The sequence below is a fragment of the Miscanthus floridulus genome, chromosome 9, assembly GCF_019320115.1.
Source record: "Miscanthus floridulus cultivar M001 chromosome 9, ASM1932011v1, whole genome shotgun sequence".
Taxonomy (NCBI): Eukaryota; Viridiplantae; Streptophyta; class Magnoliopsida; order Poales; family Poaceae; genus Miscanthus; species Miscanthus floridulus.
Genome location: NC_089588.1, coordinates 124,964,649 through 124,971,121, shown reverse-complemented (window position 1 = coordinate 124,971,121; position 6,473 = coordinate 124,964,649).

The following is a 6,473-nucleotide window of genomic DNA, read 5'->3' as shown; positions in this document are numbered from 1 at the left end:
GATAGTAGCATTGATATGATGGCTTGGAGGAGGACATGACGAAGAGTTGGGTGCATACGTCCTACTGTGCCTCGCCACTTACTTACTTCATGGATAGGACCGAATGACTTGGTTCCAACAATAGTGCAACATTTGCATTGACACCTCGATTCATGCATGTTTTAAAACCTGTCACTCTATTTTTCTACATCCGTTTTCTATAATGTGGGTTTCTCTAAGGACAAAATAATTTGAATACTTGTAGGTGCTAATGGGTAGTTTCTAGGATAATGTTGTGAAAGTAAACAATAATGTGGGGTGCATAAGGGGATTCACTCTCACCGTGCATTTCCAAACGAAAAAAACACTATGGGATGGGGATTCATTCTTTTCAATCTAGCCGAGGATATGATTGCCATATTCATCACTACAGTCAAAGATGATGGCCGAACTCAGAGCCAGATTCCCCATTTGGTGGATGGTACCCTCTCAACTTTGCAATACACAGATGATACTGTACTCTTCATGGACCATGATATTGAACAAACAAAGAATATGAAAATTATTTGATATTCTTTCAAGCAACTCTTATGTCTGAAAATTGTCTTCCACAAGACTAAACTTTTTTTCTATGGGGAGGCAACACAAATCTTTGTTTCTTATATCTTGCCATACCAATGACACATAAACCACTCAATAATAAAGACAATGAAGTGGCTGAAGATGGCTTTCACGAAAATTGAGCATAGTTGATGAAAGGTGAATCTTTTATCTTATGGTAGTTGGTTCTTGATAAACTCTATTTTTCGCGGCCTGTCCATGTTTATAGAAATTAGTTTCCAATATGTCAACCTTTTTCTCTGGCATGGTTATGGAAAACTTCTGATTGACGAAATGGGACATTCTTTGTTTACCAAAGGATTTAGGGGGTCTAGAAATTTTGAATGTTTTTTCGCTTACAAGTGGTTGTATAAACAGGTTACTGAAGATAGGTCTGGCAAGGTCTTCTGAGGAAGAAACAGTATAAAAATAAAACCATTCGTGAATTCCATTAGAAGCCAAGAGATTCACAATTTTGGTTAGGCCTATGATGGCTAAATACCCCTTTTTTATCTCCCCACTTTTATCATTCACAATGGTACTAAAAACTAGTTTTTGAGAGGACAAGTGCCTTGGAAACTTCATTATATCGTAAAACAATACCATCTTTATACAATATTACAAGAAAAAACATATATCAATAGCCAATATTTTTTCTTCACCCCTCAACATTTCGACCAAAGAGCTCTAGTGGTGTTTCATGAAAATGGCACCAAGCATAAATCATATGTGATTTTGGTGGTTGATTGACAATATGATCAAATGAACTAATGTGTTTTTGAAATACTATACAAGGTATTTGGTTCTTTTGGACTACTAAAAAACATTTTAGGAGACACTCCCTTCTATTTTTAGAGATGGACAAAAATACGTCCCAGTCTCCCAATATATCTTTTGATTTCAGAGGTGGCAACACTATTTAAAGAAACACTCATGCCTCTAAAAAATCAATTAAGAGACGTGGGCCTTTTAAAGGCCCGACTTTAAACATGGGGTCTATTTTCAAAGGCTATTATTATAGCCTAGACCGCTAACAAATAAGGGCCCATCTCGGCCTGTCTAGCCCACCAGCCTGTATAAAATGGACAAACTCTGGCCGCCCTCTTCTCTGTCACCCGTCACATGTGCTATGTCATCATATACATGTCGCTGTTCTATTCAATATGTTGTGATAAGTTTAGTGACAGATATTGCTGTCATAAGTTAGTGGCAGAAGAATTGTTGTCACGATATCTATGACAGCGTCCACTGGTGGTCACAGAAGTTGGTTAGTGACCCACCTTCTATAACGACAGTCACTTCGTCACTGCAATGTCTCTGTGACAGGAACATGCTGTCATCGTCGTAATCTAACTGTCACGTAAACCCAGATTTCTTGTAGTGAATGACTCAATATCAAAGCATGTGGGTGCACAATGTGAATATGCCTGCAATCTTTTTGGACACACACCATGAGTGGATGTGGGCGTTAGTGTATTTCTCGATTTTTAACAGAACTGTTTCTAAAACCTATGGTACGTAACTACTACTCCAGTTTGTTTGTGTTTTCAAAAAGGCTTAACTCATTTTCTAAAACTTTTATTGCAAATAACTTCTAATGTACATAGTTAAAAATATGGAGATCATATACATTTGTACAGATTAGTTATGAAAAGCAGTTCCATTATTAAACCATAACTTGTTAGATGTCCGTTTGCAGCCCCCAATCTCAAAAAAAAAGATGTCTATCTGTCAAAAGTTATAATATACTCTGTACTAAATTGGGTCGGGTTTGGCATGGCTTATCAACCGACTCCTGAAGCAACTTCACCCAAGGAGCCCCATAAATCGTGATGTTACAAGGGATATGTAGAGGGTAGAGCCAAAAATAATGGCTTCATCTAGCGTCACCACGCGCTAGTGGGCTCTATATGGGGTTCTATGAGAGAATATTTTAAGAAGCTCTACATGTGGAACTGTTTTGCCAAATAGTTTATCAAAATGGCTCCAGCTCCGCCGATGGAGCTGTGAAGCAAAAAAAAAAAAAAAAAAAAACAGCTTTTACTGCTAAAGTGGAGCTATGCCAAATAGTGTCTTAGACCAGAAGATTCTCAACATTTACGAGGGTATACATGTATCCTATGGAATATTTTCTATGACTTAAAGATACTTGTTTAGAAATAGAGTTTAGTCAAAAGCTATGTTTTTTAGTACACAGGAGATGGTATATTTGGTCAAAACTTATTAGAGAAACCATTACTAGTTCGATAGCCTGGCAGGCACCTGCTATGATTGCGACAAGAAACATGTACCTGCAACTTTTCTACCACATAAGTTTGTGTTTGTCAACTAACTTGTTTCCAAACTTTTTTTTGTCTTTGTTTAGGCCAGTCTCAATGAGGAGTTTCATTGTCTTATTTCTAAAACTGTCATGTCATATGAAATAAAATAAAACTAAGATGAAACACCCACTCTCAATGAAGAGTTTCATTTTATAGTTTCATAGGCATTTAATTTCATGACTCATAGAAAGTTGGTATTCGTGCCAAGAGAGTTTTATCTAGATGAAAACTATTTCTTCTCTCTCTTCTTAAGTACACTGCCGTATCATTAAAAATGTCTATGTGGCAACATATTTAATATAAATGAAACTCAGATGAAACTCCCACCAAGACTAGTCTTATAAAACACAAGTGATGCTAGGATAATGCTTGAAGTTGTCTTCTCATGGGCGCGTGGCGCCTACGGCCGAAAGAAATTAAACCCCAACCCTGTGCTTGGATAATCGTCCTATTCATTTAGCTTATAAGCTGTACTTTTTCAGCCAACGAATATTATTTTTTTTTCACAATAAATCAGTCAATAGTACTTTCAGCTATGACTTATGAGCCCAGCAAACAGGACGAATGCTTGATTTGATGTAGACATTTCAGCGCAGCAATAGACCAGAAGGTGTACGTGCTCCATCAGTTACGTGACACGTGTGTTTAAAGCTACCAGCCGGATAACCTCTCGTTGACCAATCGTCCGACGGAAACAATGGCGACGTGTGTAAGGCTGAGCGATGTGAAATTTATGGGTTGAACACGTGTCGCCTGTCGGTTCACTTTTGCGTTTATTTCTTAAATATACCAGCAACTATGTCCGTGCATCTAACGGAAAAAAAAACTATGAAACATTCATAGAAAAAGTGAACTTGATTGATATATACCTATCTATATTTTGCCCTTTCTATCAAATTTAAAAGGTACTCACCTCATTCGAAATTATAAGATTTTTGTCTTTTCTAAATACATAACTTTTTAGGCCTTTAAATATGTATTATGCCTAGATACATAGTAAGGTTTGTGTTTGTCACGTCTCCAACTCTAGCCAAAACAGCTCCAACTGTGACTTTTATGATAGAGCAGCCCTAATGGTTTCGGCTACTTTGATTAGACAAACGTTTAGTAAAATAACTTCTAGTAGTAGGGAAAAGGGATAAAATATGGATAATACCTTTCTTTTTTTCCTTTCTCTCTTTTATTTTTCTATCTTCTTCCTTTAACTATTTTATTCTCTCTACTCCTCCCTCATTGCTTATCTCTACCTTATCCATTCCCGACCTGGCCTCCTTCCTTCCACCATGCGTCTATGTCGCCCCTCCCACCACGTCAGCACCCAGGGCAGCCGCCAGGGGTCGCACACCACCGCCATGGGTTGCACGACGTGGTCGGGAGCCGCTCGCTGCCACCCCCGCTCGTCAGCAATGTCGGGAGCCGCTCGCCCCCACCGTCCAGCCATGCGACAACACAGGGGGAGGGCACTTTGGGCTCAGGCCACCGCCACGGTGGATGAAGCCGCTTGAAGCTTGTTTTTTAGGCTCCAGGTATGTGTTTCGGCTCTAGTCAGCGGATTTAGCTGAGTTCACATGTGGTGCAGTTGACTGCCAACATGTTTGGTTCCTGGCGTACTGGAGTGGAACCACTACCAAACGGCCTGGAAAGCAATGTATCTATAAAAGTCAAAATGTCTGAAATATAGAGTATAATTTATTTTATGATGACAATAACTGATAATGTTGAAGCCTGTATCAAATTAAAATACAATCTCGATAGATTTTTCCTCCCATTATAAAGCACATAATTTTTTACACGTAAATATATTATAGCTTTAATTTTCATACTATCTATGTTGGATAATAAATTGCTCAAGATTTTGGGTTACAGTTTGATTAGTTGAACTATCGGCTGATCTAGACTCTAATAAGAATAAATTTTATTTTTAATCAAACACTATATTAACATTTAATAATTAGGATCAAACTAAAGGACTAGTACACAAATCTTTCTAGAGGCAGGCGTTTTCTGTTAACCGAGGTGGGCAAAGCATCCGCCTCCGTCTAAAGGCCTCCATTAATCCTATTAACCGAGGCGGGCGCCTTATCATGCCCGCCTCTGTTAATGTTCTCCACAAAACGCAAAAAAAAACCAAAAAACTTGCGACTTTAAAGAGTTAAACCCATGACTAGCTACTCAGCACCAACACCTCTCTACCATTACACTACACACTCATTTCTAATTATATATAATATGCTATTTTTATATGTCAATATTTGGTAATTTTATATTAGATATTTTAGCTACTAAATGAAATCAAATGAAAAAACTTTTAACTACAAAGTTTTAAATCTTGTCAAGTACTACAACTTCGGAATAGGATATATTTCCATGAGAGAGTTTGAGAAATTCAAAAAATTAAGTCTTAAAACATGTGAATTTCAAACACATATTTGAGACTCTTAAATAAAAAAACATGCCAATATCAAACGTGCAGCTCAGATCGGCCACTACAACTTTGGTATTTACTATGTGAACAAATGAGATAGTTTAGAAATTCTAAATTTTAAATTTCAAAATCTATAACCTTTGAACACATATTTGCGACTCAAAATGTCTTCAAATTAAAAAAAAAATTCAACTACAAAGTTGTATATTCTATTGAGAACTATAACTTTTGTATGCTAACTTCCGAGATAGTTTGATAATTTTAAATTTCAAAATCTATGCACTTAAAAAATATTTTGGGACCATAAACAATTTCAAATAAAAAACTCAACGACAAAGTTGTAGATTTCGTCGAGAGCTACAATTTGGATATAAAGTTTGTCTTCTTAAAGTTCATACGAAAAAGTTATGAATTATTTTTTATTATAACCATTAACTGAGGCGGATGCTTAGAACGACTTCCTCGAAAAATAATCGATTAACACAGGCGGACATCTTAGGTTGCCCTCCTCAATTAGTGGATTAACGGAGGCGGTTGCCTTGGTTAATGGTGACCGCCTCCGTTAATCTAGCATTAACAGAGGCAGACATCTAATGTTGGCCACCTTCGTTAAAATCATTAACTGAGGCCGACACTTGGCCGGCGGCCCTGCCACCGATTAACAGAGGCGGCCGCCCAGAAAGCCCGCCTCGGTAATTAAAGTGCAATGCCTCATAAAGTCTTTTCTGTAGTAGTGAAGGTTCCATGTTTGCATATAGTTGAACTTGTAATATAGAATTTATTGTTTATTATTTGTTTTGATATTTATCTATGATAAAAAAAACAGAAGTGCAATGCCTCATAAAGTCTTTTCTATAGTAGCTCCTTGACGGCCTGTGTCTGATACATAAGAACGGCAAGCACACCATGCGGTAGTGCTTAGGCATGGCCAAAGCGTTCTGCGATGAAGATAGGAAGAGGCAGACACACAAGGATGATGAGTCAGATGACCGCAAGGGGGAGGAGCATCATAAGGACACAAGACCCGCCTTTCAAGGTGCAAACAAGACCTTCGCCACAATCTTTAGAGGGTACGCCGCCTCCGAGAATAGACAGCAGCAGAAGCTCACCGCTCGGCAGATCATGTCGATCACCAACTATGACACCGT